At 43.3% G+C, this 17,562-nt stretch overlaps 1 pseudogene; it reads right to left on the reverse strand.

The window, feature by feature from the left end:
* Window positions 1–331: 331 nt before the first annotated feature.
* On the reverse strand, window positions 332–675 carry LOC115892386 (annotated as a pseudogene).
* Between the last annotated feature and the right edge of the window lie 16,887 nt (window positions 676–17,562).

The raw sequence follows: 17,562 nt of genomic DNA on the forward strand, positions 1-17,562 counted from the left end.
TGGCCGGGCGTGGTGGTTCACGCCTACAATCCCAGCACTTTGGGAGGCCAAGGCGGGCAGATCACTTGAGGTCAGCAGTTCAAAACTAGCATGGCCAACATGGTGAAACCCGTCTCTATTAAAAATACAAAAATTAGCTGGGCATGGTGGCAGGCGCCTGTAATCCCAGCTACTTGGGAGGCTGAGGCAGGAGAGAGAATCCCTTGAACCTAGGAGGCAGAGGTTACAGTGAGCCAAAATCATATGCCACTGCATTCCAGCCTGGGTGACAGAGAGAGACTCTGTCTCAAAAAAAAAAGAGAGAGAGAGAGAAAGAAAAATTGTGCTTGTTTTACTTTTCACCAGTCTGCTCTGGTATGCTACTAATGATATCAGAATGGGGTCAATGATAGCCAGTGTGTGTACTCTGTAGTATCTTCCCCACCCTGTGCCCAATTCCGTATTATTGCCACTGTGGTGATGGACACCAGTTTTGGCCAGTGTGGCATTGTACTTTATTTCATATTGACTCAAAGCTGGGCAATTGTTGGTGAGGTCAACTGATTTCACTTTGCCTTGTCTGATCATATTCACAGTCTGCTTGCATCCCAGCATGTACTGTCCACTTTTCACAATGAGTTGGAACCTAGAGTTTATCAACTCCAGAGACTTTTTCATCTTCACTGCAGCCAGCATCTTCCTGCCTTAAGTATGTGATGCTCCCCAGTTAAGAGCTGCCACTAAGATAGCCAGGGAGCAAGAAAGGAAGGAGTTATCACAATGCAAAGTTCTTCACAGCCTACATTAAATATTTTTTAAAATCATAGTCTCCAGTTCTGCCTTTCAGGTACATTCCCCATTTTTGCAGGCTTTAATGACTTCCCACTAAAATTTATCAGGTTTATAATAGGGTTCTATAGACATATATATTACTGGCATACTAAAACCTAATTTTCCAGTTACTATTTATACTACTTCCCAATCCCACTATTCAGCTACTTATACAAAATCTTCATTCATATATTCTAGTACTTTTTTTCAGTTGGGATATAAATGTGTTGTTAACTAATTTACTTAAAATGGCATCAAATGCCATTACCTTGTTAAAAGGTGCCAAAGATTTAATCTAAATGTTCAATGGGGCTGGGTACAGTGGCTTACACCTGCAATCCCAGCATGTTGGGAGTCCAAGGTGGGCGGATCACTTGAGGCCAGGAGTTCGAGACCAGCCTGGCCAACATGGAGAAACCCATCTCTGCTAAAAACACAAAAATTAGCCAGGCATGGTGGCGCGTACCTATAATCCCAGCTGCTCCGGAGGTTGAGGCACGAGAATCGTGTTTGAGCCTGGGAGGCAGAGGTTGCATTGAGCTGAGATAGCGCCACTGTACTCCAGCCTGGGTGACAGAGCAAAACTCCGTCAAAAAAAAGAAAGAGAAGGAAAGACGGAAGGAAGGGAGGGAGGGAGGGATGGAGGGAGGGAAGGAGGGAGGGAGGGAGGAAGGGAAGAAAGAAAGAGAGAGAGAGAGAGAGAGAGAGAGAGAGAGAGAAAGCAAGCAAGAAAGCAAGAAAGTTAGTTCAATGGGTTCTGAGGCAATTGGTCTTAGAGAGTTGTGGAGGGCACGACCACACCCTCTGTGATGGTGCAGATCTTCATGTGGAGGTGTGCATATTCTCACTGGCAGTCATCCTGAGGGGAGGCGGATTCTAGAACAGAAAATAATGTGGGGCAGTGCACCTTTCATTAGAAGGGAGGAAGGAAAAACTTTCCTTTATCTTGTCTTCTGCCATTCAGCTTAGACTCTGAGAGTAGAGAAGCTTAACGCTACACACAATAGTAGTGGGACTGAGACTTGGGCTATACTAGTGTTGGTTTGGGGCCAGTGAGAGAAAGTTCCATAAAAGACCCTGAGTAAGGGCCTGGCCCTTATAGTTTTTTGTTTGGTTTGTTTTTAACTTTAATTTTAGGCCAGGCGCAGTGGCTCACACCTGTAATCCCAGCACTTTGGGAGGCCGAGGCGGGTGGATCACCAAGTCAGGAGTTCAAGACCAGCCTGGTCAGCATAGTGCAACCCCGTCTCTACTAAAAATACAAAAAACAAACAAACAAAAAAAACTGGCCATGGTGGCAGGTACCTGTAGTCCTAGCTACTTGGGAGGCTGAGGCAAGAGAATCACTTGAACCTGGGAGGTGAAGGTTGCAGTGAGCCAAGACTGCACCACTGCACTCCAGCTTGGGCAACACAGCCAGACTCTGTCTAAAAAATAAATAAATAAATAAAATAAAAAACTTTAAGTTCAGGGATACGTGTGCAGGTTTGTTACATAGGTAAGTTTGTGTCACAGGTGTTTGGTATACGGCTTATTTCATCACCCAGGTATTAAGCCTAGTACCCATTAGTTATTCTTCCTAATCCTCTCCCTCCTCCCACCCTCCACCCTCCTGTAGACCCCAGTGTCTGTTGTTCCCCTCTTTGTGTCCATGTGTTCTCATCATTTAGCTACTACTTGTAAGTGAAAACATGCAGTATTCAGTTTTCTGTTCCTGGATTAATTTGCTAAGGATAATTGTTACAGGTAGTTAGGCATGAGTGGGGCAGGAGAAGACTCCCCAACCCACTAGGAATGTGGATGATGGTTCAGTATTATCACATCGCCTCTCTAAAAGTGATAAATTGGCAGCCAGTGCCAGGGAGAGGCCATTTCCTGATGGTCCACACCTTTTGCACTAAAGCGTTAATTGAAGGCAGACACCAGGGAGAAGCAACTTCCCAGGAATGCGCATTAAGAGATAAAATGGTGGAGTATGACCCTCCAAGAAAACACCACCGAAAAAGGGGAGAAAGCCTCAGATGGGCATGTGTACAACTTCCTAAACATGTGCACCCAAAGATAAGGAGGGCGCTGTGCGTGTGGGCAGCTCACCCTAAGAGAAGAGTCATGGGAAAGGGGCCAGCCTATAAAGTTCCAGAATCAAGGTTAAACACCACACTTGATCTCAGTGCCCGCTTGGGTCTCTTACAAGCCTACTCTCCTTTTCTTTCTTTCCTGTTCTAAAGCCTTCTAAATGAACTTCCACTCCTGCTCTGAAATTTGTCTGGGTCTCCTTTTCTGCCTTATGCCTCAGTTGAATTCTTTCTTCTGAGGAGGCAAGAACTGAGGTTGCTGCAGACCCATACAGATTTGCCACCAGTAACTCAGATACCTTCCACCAGTAACATAATGGCCTCCAGCTTCATCCATATTCTTGCAAAGGACAAGATCTCATCAATGGAAGACTAGATAATGTGGTACATATACCCCATGGAATACTATGCAGCCCTTGTAGTTTTGCATTACTCTTAGCTTTCCGTATCTGTAAAGCATTCAGTAAAGCTACATCAATTGTCAGGCCATAAGCCATCCAGCTTCTTTCTCTTTGGAGACCATATGTCCCAATTTATCATCACAGTCTCATTGATTAAGAACAGCAGATGACTGTGCACAGTGGTCCATGCCTATAAACCCAGAACTTTGGGAGGCCAAGGTGGGAGGATCACTTGAGGCCAGGAGTTCCAGACCAGCCTGGGCAACACACCAAGTCCCCATGTCTACAAAAAAAATTTTTTAACTGGTTGACTGGTGGTGGATGTCTATAGTCCTAGCCACTCAGGAGACTGGGGTGGGAGGATCTCTTGAGCCCAGGAGTTTGGGGCTTCAGTGAGTCTGAAACAGAAAGAATACAGGATGGTTACAGGAGAACAGAAAATTTTAGGCAGGAGTTACACATGATTAGAAGAAAGGAAACTGTTGAAATGTCTGCATAAACTAGGGGCTGATAAGACCCTGAAAACCAGGTGTGAACCATGCTGGCTAAGACTGACCGGACCCATCATAGTGCTGGATTTGACCTGAGTTTCACCTAGGACCTCATTCTATGCTCATTAAAATACTCGATCACACACCCACCAGCACCATGACAGTTCCAGGAACACATATATTTGGTGTAAAAATGGGTGGCACCACAGTTCCAGGAAATCTTTACCTTTCCAGGAATCTTCATGAAATATTCCATGCCTTGATTTTTATTTTTTATTTTTGTTTTATTTATTTTTTTTAATATTTTAATTTTAATTTTTTTTATTTCTTTATCCACCCCTTGATTAAATAAACTCATAGAGATAGAAACCCCAGACCCCACTGTGCACCTCTTGAGTACACCTGCACTCCCCTTTCTTGAGTGTGTACTCTTCACTTTGCAACAAATCTTCATACTTTCACTATTTTTACCAACTCGTTCTTGAATTCTTTCTTCCAATGGTGTCAAGAGCCTGGACACCAACCAGAGTCAAGGTCCCACTGGCATTTGGGGACCTCTCCCCTAGCCCATTGGTATCAAGTCCAACAGTGGCTCATGCCTATAATCCCAGCACTTTGGGAGGCCTAGGCGAGAGAATCGCTTGAGCCCGGGAGTTTGAGACCAGCCTGAGCAACATCGTGACACCTCATCTCTACAAAAAAAATTTAAAAACTAGCCAGGTGTGGTGGTGTGCACCTGTAGCCCCAGCTACTCAGGAGGCTGAGGTGGGAAGATCTCTTGAGCCCAGGAGGTCGAGGCTTCAGTGAGCCATCATTGCACAACTACACTTCAACCTGGGCAACAGAGCAAGACCCTGTCACATTTAATTCTGCTTTTTTTGTTGTATATGTATCCAAGGAGTCTAGAAATATACATTTAAAAAAATCCCTGTTACCTAAAACTTTTTTAGGGATTATTGTGTATAAGTATAAACACATAAGTAACAATTATTTAATTGCATTTTCTACCTTGTAGGAGAAAGCGCAATTGTATGAGCAGAGCACTTGGACTAGGAATTAGGAAACCAGTGTTCTAGCTTTGGCAATGCCACTAAATGGGCACATCACTTAATTTAGGGTCCTCCAGTTTTAGTCATATAAACCTTCATGTCCTCTTGAGAGCTTTCTACCTGTTTAAACAGCTTTGATCTCTAAAGAAAAAGCTGTCATTATATAAGCTCAGAAGACAGAGAGCTGCATTGTCATTATTTACATAAAAGTTTCTGTATTCTTCCAAAGTACATACAAATTTGAAGTTAAGCTTTTATTTAAAAACATCAGAAAGGCCAGGCCCAGTGGCTCATGTGTGTAATCCCAACACTTTGGGGGATGGAGGCGAGAGAATCACTTGAAGCCAGGTGTTTGAGACCAGCCAGGGCAACAGAGGGAAAACCCATCTCTACAAAAATGTTTTGTTTGTTTTTGTTTTTGACACAGAGTCTCACTCGGTCGCCCAGGCTGGAGTGCAGTGGCACAATCTCAGTTCACCGCAACCTCCGCCTCCTGGGTTCAAGCAATTCTTTGCCTCACTCAGCCCCCCGAGTAGTTGAGATTTCAGGTGTGCACCACCGTACCAAGCTAATTTTAATATTTTTAGTAGAGACGAGGTTTCACCATGTTGACCAGGCTGGTCTTGAACTCCTGACCGCAGGTGATCCGCCCACCTGGGCCTCCCAAAGTGCTGGGATTACAGGTGTGAGTCACCACACTGGGCCAAGGTTTTATTTTTTTTTAAAGAGCGTTTACTACATTAAAAAAGACAGAATTTATTTATTTAAGACAGGGTCTCACTCTATTGCCCAGGCTGGAGTGTAGTGGTGCAATCTCGGCTCACTACAATCTCCGCCTCCCACTTTCAAGTGATTCTCCCACCTCAGTCTCCCAAGTAGCTGGGATTATAGGCACCCGCCACCATGAACAGCTAATTTTTTTGTATTTTTAGTAGAGATGGAGTTTCACCATGTTGGCCAGGCTTGTCTCAAACTCCTGACTTCAAGTGATCTGCCCTCCTCAGCCTCCCAAAGTGCTGGCATTACAGGTGTGAGCCACCAAACCCAGTCAAAAAAGAATTTAGCACATTCTCTTCCTCTATAAATCATGCCAATACCTGAAGTAGAAATATTTCTTATAAGGTAGCATAAAAGAAAATGAATTAATTAAACTTTCTTATGAGATGATTTTTATTTCCCTGATATTTTCTCTTCTGAACAAACGAAGTGAAGACAAATACATAAACATGGAGAAAATGTGTGTTGTGAACTTTATTTGCAAAAGAACAGTGATGTTTTGCATGTAATTAAGTATCTTTTATGTAGGAACACATAGGTTCTATTGTATACACAAAAAAGAGAAATATTCTTAAGTTTAGCTTTTCTGATTAAAAAAATACATAAATGGCTGGGTGCGGTGGCTCACACCTATAATCCTAGCACTTTAGGAAGCTGAGGCGGGTGGATTGCCTGAGCTCAGGAGTTCGCAACCAGCCTGGGCAACACAGTGAAACCCTGTCTCTCCCGAAAAATACAAAAACTTAGCTGGGCATGGCAGCATGTGCCTGTAATCCCAGCTACTCGGGAGGCTGAGACAGGAGAATCGCTTGAACCCAGGAGGCAGAGGTTGCAGTGAGCCAAGATGGCACCATTGCACTCCAGCCTGGGCAACAGAGTGAGTCTCTATCTCAAAAACAAAACAAAACAAAACAAAAAAAAACCCCATAAACATTTAGACTGGGCGCGGTGGCTCACGCCTGTAATCACAACACTATGGGAGGCCAAGGCTGGAGTTAAGACCAGCCTGGCCAACATGGCAAAATCCTGACTCTCCTAAAAACACAAAAATGAGCTAGGCGTGGGGGTGCATGCCTTTAATCCCGGCTATTCGGGAGTCTGAGGCACGAGAAACATTCAGACCTGGGAGGTGTAGGTTGCAGTGAGCCAAGATTGTGCCAGTGCATTTCAGCCTGGGTGACAGAGCAAGACTCTGTCTCAAAAAAATAAAAATAAACATTTAAATAAGATATTTTAGTTTTCTCTTGCTTCATAAAAAAAAATCACTCTAAAATTGAGTAGCTTAAAATAACAACGATCTGTTATTTCTCATGATTTTGTAGGCTGACTCAATTTAGCTGGGTGGTTCTTCCACTCCACTTGTTGTATTTGAAGTCACTCATGAGGCTATGTTCAGCCTGAAGCATACCTGGGGCCAAACCATTCCAGAGAAGCACATCCTCCAAGGTGTCTCTCCACATGGCTCTCATCATTCAGTGGTCTGGCCTGAGCTTTTGTATAGCACAGTGGCTGACTTCAAAGATACTGAAGGTGGAAGCTTCCAAAACACTTAAAGCTTAGGTGTGGAAGTGGCAAAGTTACATAAGATGCATTTTATTGATTAAAGGAAGTCACAAGGCCACCTCAGTTAAAAGGAAGGGAAAATAGACTACTTGATGGCAGAAGCAGCATGAGTGCATAGTGTGGGAATTGTTGATGGCCATGTTTGCAGACAAACTACCACACACAGTAATATATAAGATCATTATATATATTTCCTCTCTGTCTCATTAAACAGCTATCAAAGAGTTTGTCCTTATTTTATTTTGTTTTTATAACTTTTAGCATGAACCTACAGGACATAGAGAGTCCATTTTCCTTCTTTTTCCTTCTTTCTCTCTCTCTGTTCTCTCTCTCCTTTCTTTCTCTCTTTTTTTCTCTCTCTCTCCCTTTCTTTCTTCTTTCTTTCTCTTTCTCCTTCCTTCCTTCCTTCCTTTTCTTCTCTTCTTTCTCTCTCTCCCCTCTTCTCTCTTTTCTTTTGCTTCCTTTTCTTCAGGAGACAAGTTTTTGCTCCAGGCTGTAGTAGTACAGTGGCACAATCATAGCTCACTATAGCCTCTAACTCCTGTGCTCAAGCAATCCTCTTGCTCCGACCTCCCAAAGTGGTAGGATTAAGGTGTAAGCCACTGCACCTGGCCTAACTGTCATATCTAAACGCAGTAACTTTTCCACAACTTTGTGAAGGTAGTAATTTATTTTGAGATAAAATTTACATAGCCAAGATCCTCTCTCAGTTGTGTTTGCAGCTGCTCAGCCATTTCTCTCAGGTATCAGTGCCACCTCTAGCTTGCTGAGCTCCAGGCAAAAGGCAGGGGGCTGGTAAGGAACAAGTTTTCTATACCATAGCTCTTTCCAAGCTGATTGCCTGCAAATCAACCAGGAAGTGAAGAAATCTTATGACTACAGGCCTGGCACTCTGGCATTCCTTGAAACCAGACATTGTTAGAAGTTCACTAAACTTTTATTTTTCAAATGTCTCATCCAGCATCTGGTGTGAGAAATTGTTTAGGACTTTAACACTGATCTTGGAGCTTCCAGAGTATAGGTTTTAGTGCTTTTTTTTTTTTTTTTTTGAGACGGAGTCTCGCTCTGTCGCCCAGGCTGGAGTGCAGTGGCGCAATCTCGGCTCACTCCAAGCTCCGCCTCCCGGGTTCACGCCATTCTCCTGCCTCAGCCTCCTGAGTAGCTGGGACTACAGGCGCCCGCCACCGTGCCCGGCTAATTTTTTGTATTTTTAGTAGAGACGGGGTTTCACCGTGGTCTCGATCTCCTGACCTTGTGATCCGCCCGCCTCGGCCTCCCAAGTGGTGGGATTACAGGCGTGAGCCACCGCGCCCGGCCGGTTTTAGTGCTTTGAAGGAGGCAAGTGAAGCCTATCTGGCTGCCCTATTTGAAGTTACTAACTAGTATGTGATCTTACTGTAATAATTATGAAAAAAGACATCCAGCCATTCCCCCAGTATATCTACAGAAAGAGCTTAAAATCCACTATGATTAGGTGCATTTCATTCTCAAGCAAAACAAAACATGTTTGTCTTCCCTGCTATTATTTATTCTGACCATTAAATATTTGGTGGGGGCAGGGAGAGAAGTCAAAATGTATCTACATATATTATTGTTACATTAGACTGGGTGGCTTAAAAAGAAATGTAGTTTCTCACAGTTCTGGAAGCTCTAAGTCCAAAATCAAGATGTCAGCAGGCTTGGTTCTATGAATAAGACCTCCAAAGCACAGGCAACAGGAGCAAAAATAAATGAATGGGATTATATCAAACTAAAAATCTTCTACACAGCAGAGGAAACAATCAACAGAGTGAAAAGACAACCTACAGGATCAGAGAAAATATTTGCAGACACTCATCCTACAGGGGATTAATATCCAGAAGATACAAAGAACTCAAACATCTCAACAGCAAAAAACAAAACAAGAAAAAGTCTGATTATAAAGTAGGCAAATGATCTTAACAGAAAGTTAAATACTGCATGTTCTCACTCACATGTGGAAGCTAAAAAAAGTTGATCTAATAGAAGTAAAAGTGGAACCAGAGGATATTAGAGACTGGGAAGGGAAGGACAGGGAGAGAATTATTAAAGGATATGAAATTACAGCTAGATAGGAGGAGAAAGTTCTAGCGCTCTGTAGCATTGCAGGTTGCTTATATTTAACAATAATGCATTGTATAGTTTCAAATAGCTAGAAGAGAGGATACTGAATGCTGCTGTGTGTGTGTGTGTGTGTGTGTGTGTGTGTGTGTGGGTGTTTTAAGATGGAGTTTTGCTCTGTCACTTAGGCTGGAGTGCAGTGGTGCAATCTCGGCTCACTGCAACCTCCACCTCCCCAGTTCAAGCAATTCTAGTGCCTCAGCCTCCCAAGTAGCTGGGATTACAGGTGTGCGCCACCATGCCCAGCTAATTTTTGTATTTTTAGTAGAGATTTTTTCACTATGTTGGCCAGGCTGGTCTCAAACTCCTGACCTCAGGTGATCCCCCGGCCTCCACCTCCCAAAGTGCTGGGATTACAGGCATGAGCCACTACGCCTGGCAGGATATTTGATAGAGCAGGAGCACCGTCATCTCGGACAAACACTGACACTTTAAGTTCCAACTCCCTTTCTAGCCTCATGCATTTCAAGGAAATCACTTCTAACTACAAGTAGCCAGAAAGAGCAGACAGTAAAACACAGGTAAGACCGCTTGGGCACACAGACAGGTGAGGAGAAAGTCTCCTGGGGTAACTGCCAAACTTCACCCTCATACAATGGGCCCCAGTAAAACAGTGGCCTTAATAAACACTTTCCTTTCCCTTCAGGTACACTAAGATAGAAAAGCTAAAAGCAGACTTGGGGGGATATGCCTGCAGCTGCAAAAAGATGTATGGGAACAAACATGCAACTGTCCCCCCCAGAGAAGCACAACAAAGAGACACAGAAGCAGTCCAAGCCTCTCATAAACTCTCCCACCCTGAATCTTTAAAAACTCTTAGTCTGTAAGAGAGTGTGGCTCTAACCTAACTTGGCCAACTGCCCCTCTCAGGTTTGTTTAAAATAAACCTGTCCCTGTTGACTGAAAAGCCATCTTCTGTGTTTCTCTCCTCTTTAATTCTTACAATATTAAATGTTGTCAACACAAAGAAATGATAAATCTTTGAAATTGCCAATATGCTAACAACCCTGATTTGATCACTATGCATTGTTTGTATTAAAACATTATGTAGCCCATGAATATATACAATTATTATTCTTTAAAAAATGAAAAAAACATGTAAATGTAATATTGACAGCAACTAATTGGATTAGTTTTTGTAGTATTTTTAGCTTCTATCCATTCAGTATTCTTTTTTTTTTTTTTTAGACAGAGTTTGGCTGTGTCACCCAGGCTGGAGTGCAGCAGAGCAATCTTGGCTCACTGCAACCTCTGCCTCCTGGGTTCAAGCCATTCTCCTGCCTCAGCCTCCCTAGTAGCTGGGGTTACAGGAGCGTGCCACCACATCCGGCTAATTTTTGTATTTTTAGTAGAGATGGGATTTCATTGTGTTGGCCAAGCTGGTCTCAAACTCCTGACCTCAACTGATCTTCCCACCTCAGCCTCCCAAAGTGCTGGGATTACAGGCATGAGCCACCACGTCCAGCCCATTCAGTATCTTTTTATAATTAAATTTAATTTTTTTAAAGTATGTTTGTATATATTTCTTTTCTTTTCTTTTTTTTTGAGACAGAGTGTCACTCTGTTGCCCAGGCTGGAATGCAGCAGTGCAATCTTGGCTCACTGCAACCTCTGCCTCCCAGGCTCAAGCGATTCTCGTGCCTCAGCCTCTGGAGTAGCTGGGATTACAGGCGCCTGACACCATGCCTGGCTAATTTTTGTATTTTTAGTAGAGCTGGGGTTTCACCATGTCAGCGAGGCTGGTCTCCAACTCCTGGCCTCGGCCTCCCAAAGTGCTAGGATTACAGGCCTGGGCCACCAGCCGTTCCCACAATTTTTTTTTTTTTTTTTTTTTTTTTTGAGACTGAGTCTTGCTGTCGCCCAGGCTAGGGTGCAGTGATACGATCTCAGCTCACTGAGACCTCCACCTCCCAGGTTCAAGCAATTCTCCTGCCTCAGCCTCCCAAGTAGCTAGGACTACAGGTGCATGTCACCACACCCAGCTAATTTTTTGTATTTTTAGTAGAGATAGTATTTCACCGTGTTAGCCAGGATGGTCTTGATCTCCTGACCTTGTGATCCACCTGCCTCGGCCTCCCAAAATGCTGGGATTACAGGCATAAGCCACCAGGCCTGGTGTTTGTTTTTTTTTTTTTTTTTTTAGACACAGTCTTGCTCTGTCACCCATACTGGAGGGCAGTGGCGCGATCTCGGCTCACTGCAACCTCTGCCTCCTGGGTTCAAGTGACACTCTTGCCTCAGCCTCCCAAGTGGCTGGGATTACAGATGCCTGCCACCACTCTCAGCTAATTTTTTGTAGTTTTAGTAGAGATAGGATTTCCCCATGTTGGCCGGGCTGGTATCGAACTCCTGACCTCAGGTGATCCACTCGCCTTGGCCTCCCAGAGGGCTGAGATTACAGATGTGAGCCACTGCACCCGGCCGTTTCCACTCTTTTAAGATAAATTCTGGGCCGGGCATGTTGGCTTACACCTGTAATCCCAACATTTTGGGAGGCTAAGGTGGGAGGATTGCTGGAGCCCAGGAGTTGGAGATCAGCCTGGACAACATGGCGAAATCCTATTGCTACAAAAATTAGCCCAGTAGGGTGGTGCATGCCTATAGTCCCAGCTACTCAGGAGGCTAAGGGGGCAGGAACACCTGAACCCAGGGAGGTTGAGGCTGCAATGAGCCATGATCGTGCCACTGCACCACAGCCTGGGCAACAGAGTGAAACCTTGTTTCAAAACCAAAAAGATAAATTCTAAAATCCTATGCTACAACAGCCAGCATGGTCTGGCTCTTCTCACTAGCCAGCTTTTACCTCTTGCCTCCCTCCCTCCCACACTCCAGGTTTCGGAATCTTCTAATTGCCTTAGCGTGTTCACACATGGTGTTCCTTTAACTGGGAACACTCTTCCCCACTTATTTCCCTTTTCCCAAGTATCCAGGTCTTTGAGAAGACTTTCTCTGATCCCAGCACTAGGGGAGTGGGTATCTCAGTTACCCTTGCTTCTAGTTTTCTATTTTTCCTAGTACGTATTTATTGGAATCATAATTATGTCATCATATGAGAGATGATGTAAGTAATTTTCCTTTCCCCCACAGGATTATAAATTCTATTAGGGCAGGCACTATCTCTATTCTGTTATTCAGTGTACCTCCAGTGGCTAGCACAGTGCCTGATGTAAAGTAGGCAGTCAATAGCTGTGAATTCATGAACATAAGGGAAGTGGAAAGCAAGATTTTTGCCCTTTAAGAGATTAGAATCTTCCTGGGGAAAGAAAAAAAAAATTCAGGAAACACTTAGCTGTGCCCATCTATGCCCAGCAGTTCAATAATTAAGAACCAAAATGCCAGGTACAGTGGCTCACAACTGTAATACCTAATCCCAACACTTCGGCAGGCCAAGGTGGGAGGATCACTTGAACCCAGGAGATTGAGGTTGTAGTGAGAAGCTGGGCAACAGAGCAAAACCTAGTCTCAAAAAAAAAAAAAAAAAAAAAAAAATTACACGGCCAGGAAAGATATCATAAATCCAGGGTAAGGTTTTTTATACAGATTAAGGTGATGCCTTCTACAGTGATTAAAAGTCTCTAAAGATTTAGTCATCCTTCTCTTCCTGATTCAGAGAGGGAGATACACTTACAGAGATTTCCTTTACAGCTTTAAATTTCTTTTACAAAAGGGTAACTCTCCAGAACTTCTCCTATGTCTGTTGTTTCTCAAAATAACCAGCTCACAATAATCCTTATGACAAAGAGGCATATTTGGGATAGCACATTCTGGACTCTACAGTCATATTTTGGGGTGGTGTGTCCTAAATCCCATTAATATGCTTCAGTTATAAAATTAATAATAAAGTATAATATAGGCCGGGCGCGGTGGCTCAAGCCTGTAATCCCAGCACTTTGGGAGGCCGAGACGGGCGGATCACGAGGTCAGGAGATCAAGACCATCCTGGCTAACATGGTGAAACCCCGTCTCTACTAAAAATACAAAAAACTAGCCGGGCGAGGTGGCGGGCGCCTGTAGTCCCAGCTACTCGGGAGGCTGAGGCAGGAGAATGGCGTGAACCCGGGAGGCGGAGCTTGCAGTGAGCTGAGATCCGGCCACTGCACTCCAGTCTGGGCGACAGAGCGAGACTCCGTCTCAAAAAAAAAAAAAAAAAAAAAAAAGTATAATATGTATGTTTAAAAGTGAAAATAGACTTTCACTTTTAAAGGATTTTTCACTCACACCTGTAATCCCTGCACTTTGGGAGGCCAAGGCAGGAGGATTACCTGAGCTCAGGAGTTCAAGACCAGCTTGGCCAATATGGTGAAACTCTGTCTCTACTAAAAATACAAAAATTAGCTGGGAATGGTGCTCACCTGTAGTCTCTGCTACTTCGGGGCTGAGGCAGGAGAATCGCTTGAACCCGGGAGGTGGAGGCTGGAGTGAGCTGAGATAGTGCCACTGCACTCCAGCGTGGGCAACAGAGTGAGAATCTCTCAAAAAAATAAATAAATATATTGTAATATAATAATCAAAATATACACAAACACCTATATACATTAATACACATATGAATATATTAAAAACCTGAAAGAACATAAGCCAAACCATTCACTGTAATATCTTTGGATGGAAGGATTATGGGAACTTTCTCTTATCTCATTATATAAATATATAACATACTTTTTGTCTGTTTGTGACGGCATGTTGCTCTGTTGCCCAGGCTGAAGTGCAGTGGTGCCATCATAACTCACTGTAACATTGAATTCCTGGGCTCAAGTAACCCTCCGGCCTCAGCCTCTCTAGTAGTTGGGATTACAGGTGTGAGCCACCTCACCGGGAGGCAGGTGCTTTTTTTGTTTAACCCAAACCAGTCACTTATTCATCATTTAAACTAGCGTAAATTATTCACTGAAGCTATAGAAATTAATTTTCTACCAGAAACAACCTTATACCTAGAGTCATCTATACAAGCTCAGATCAAACTAATGCCTCTTGGAATTCTCTATCAGAATGCCTTCTCAGGATTAGCTGAACTAACACTGGTGAAACTTACTTTGCTCTTGGAATTTTATCTTAAGGAGGACTCTGTTGGAATTCAAATTAGCTTCCTAACCCTGTCTGCAATAATTCTTAAAGCATGGGTCAGCACCACTATTTCTGCAGTTACTTTATCTCCTTTGCCAGAGTTCTATTGTTTTTATATTTGTGTATGTTCAAGGGTATTTTTTTTTTTTTTAAAGCCAATGATCCTTACCCAAGATACATCATTTAAGTCATTTTTACTAAATCACCAAGGATTTTCAAAGCAGACTATTTTAACACATTATAACAGATTAGGCCCTATTAACTATTTTTACATAATAATAAGGTCTGCAGTCCCCATCAAAGGCCTTTTCCTTCAGAACTACTATCACAGTGTCCCCTGCAGGTCACCAGGTAGACGTGCATCCTGAGGGGGCATTATTTCTTAACGGTGTTTGTGTAATTTTCCTTATGCTTCTTTAACAGATGGAATGAAATAATAACAAATTAGAATGTTATCACATTAATACATCTTTAAATTTCCCTGGAACTTCAGATAAATTTATTTCTGTGTCTATAATCTTAGAGTTATATCAAGTTTTATCAGAGATTTTTAAAACTCTCATTACATTTTTAATACACAAAAATATCACAAAGAAAACAAAATGTGTTTATAATAGTATTTCCCAGATAACATAGCCTTAACAAATAATACTTATCTAGGGGCAGTGGCTCACTCCTGTAATCCCAGCCTTTTGGGAGGCTGAGGCGGGAGGACCGCTTGAGCTCAAAAGTTCGAGACCAGCCTGGGCCACATAGTGAGACCTCCCCATCTCAACAAAACATCAAAAAATTAGCCAGGGATTGTGGCGTGCACCTGTAATCCCAGCTACTCAAGAGACTGAGGTGGGAGAATCACTTGACCCTGGGAGGTGGAGGCCACAGTGAGCCATGATCACACAGCTGTACTGCAGCCTGGGCAACAGGATTGAGACCCTGTCTCAAAAAAAAAAAAAAAAAAAATTAAAATAATACTTGTTCGCCATTAGAAATAAATCATGTCTATAATTAAAACATGAAATTCATCATATTATATTTTGAGTATGTTTGTATTTGAAGTTTTTTTAAATTGGCAGATATTTGAAAATGTGATCTTAATGGCCCTGAAAGCCCTTCGTACGTGATATGAAAAAGCAAGCACTCTGTTTCACTTTGGATGCTCTGAAAAGCAGACACAAAGACAGGAGTCCATGTGCAAGAGATCGACCTATTGGGGAAATGTCTGTGAAAGATAAAGGGAAGACAGCAGGAGTAAGCAAGGAGAGGCTGCAGAAAACCATGCTTATCTGACACCTGGGAAAGGAGGAAGGGAAGGATAGGAGTCTCGGACTTCAGTGCAAGCTAACATAATCTTAGCAAGGCTGATGTAGAGTCCTAGAGCCAAAGTCCCATTACAGGAATCCTGCATCTTGTAAGAATGGGCCTATGTTAATACCCCACCACGGTCACTGATGCTGTGGCAGAGAAGGTTAGAGGGCTGCAATGTTCACAGAAGCTGCAGGGGGAGGCTTTCAGCCAACAGTGGCTCCCCCTGCAGGTTCAACCAGAGTGGAGCATGTCCATGGCCATCAAATACTCAATTCATTTTGAATACACCATATAATTAATAATATTCTATGAAGATAAGATATATTTCCCTTTATGATACTCATTTATTTGTAAGCATATTTGTTTAAAAGTTTATCTGTTGTGAGTGAAATCATTACTTAAAAATCATATTCTTATCCTTTTCATGAGAAAAAATCAATATCCAAAAATTCAAATAGAAAAGTTAGTTTTTTCTTGAAATTGAGGTTCCATTAACCCTATTTAAAATAGAATACCACAAATTTAACAGAGATGAATATTATTGGATCCCAATTAAAGCAAGCAAGCACATCCTTCTGAAGCAATCAACCCTATAATTAACATGATTCTAATACAGCAGCTAAAATGTTTGTCTTATTTTCATAGTTATTCTTCTAAATCTTTTTTCAGAGACAAGGTCTCACTCTGTCTCCTAGGCTGAGGTGGCACAACCAAAGCTCAGTACAGCTTCAGGCTCCTAGACTCAAGCAATCCTCCCGCCTCAGCCTCCCCAGTAGCTGGGACTACACGTGTGCACCACCACACTTGACTGATTTTTTACTTTTTGAAACTGGGTCTGGCCCAGGCTGGAGTACAGTGGCATGATCTCAGCTCACTGCAACCTCCGCCTCCTGGGCTCCAGCGATCCTCCCACCTCAGCCTCCTAAATTGCTGGGATTATAGGTGTGGGCCACCGTGCCTGGCCAACTAACTCTTTTATTTATTTTTTATTTATTATTATTTTTTTGAGTCACAGTCTCACTCTGTTGCCCAGGCTGGAGGGCAGTGACACAGTCTTGCCTCACTGCAACTTTGGCCTCCTGGGTTTAAGCAATTCTGCCTCAACTTCCTGAGTAGCTGGGATTACAGGCACATGCCACCTACCTGGCTAATTTTGTATTTTTAGTAGAGACGGGGTTTCACCATGTTGACCAGGCTGGTCTTGAACTTCCGACCTCAGGTGATCCACCTGCCTTGGCCTCCCAAAGTGCTGGGATTACTGGCGTGAGTTGGGATTACAGGCATGAGCCACCGCACCTGGACTAATTTTTTGTTGTTGTTTGTTTTTGTTTTGAGATGGTGTCTTGCTCTGTCACCCAGGCTAGAGTGCAGTGGTGTGATCTCGGCTCACTGCAACCTTTGCCTGGGTTCAAGTGATTCTCCTGCCTCAGCCTCCCAAGTAGCTGGGATTACAGGCACCCACCACCATGGTCAGCTAATTTTTGTATTTTTAGTAGAGACAGGGTTTCATCATATTGGCCAGGCTGGTCTCCATCTCCTGACCTTGTGATCCACCCGTCTCGGCCTCCCAAAGTGCTGGGATTACAGGCATGAGCCACCACACCTGGCCTAATTTTTAAAAAGTTTTTGAAGAGACAGTCTTGCTATGTTGCCCAGGCTGGTCTCAATCTCCTCACTTCAAGCCATACTCTCTGCTCAGACTCTCAAAACACTGGAATTACAGGCATGAGTGACCGTGCCCAATCTTTTTTTTGTTGTTGTTTTTTGTTTTTGAGACAGATTCTCACTCTGTTGCCCAGGCTGAAGTGTAGTGGAGGGATCTCGGCTCACTGCAACCTCCACCTCCCAGGTTCAGGTGATTCTCCTGCCTCAGCCTCCCAAGTAGCTG

The sequence above is a fragment of the Rhinopithecus roxellana genome, chromosome 2 (assembly GCF_007565055.1).
Source record: "Rhinopithecus roxellana isolate Shanxi Qingling chromosome 2, ASM756505v1, whole genome shotgun sequence".
In the NCBI taxonomy this organism is placed as follows: Eukaryota; Metazoa; Chordata; class Mammalia; order Primates; family Cercopithecidae; genus Rhinopithecus; species Rhinopithecus roxellana.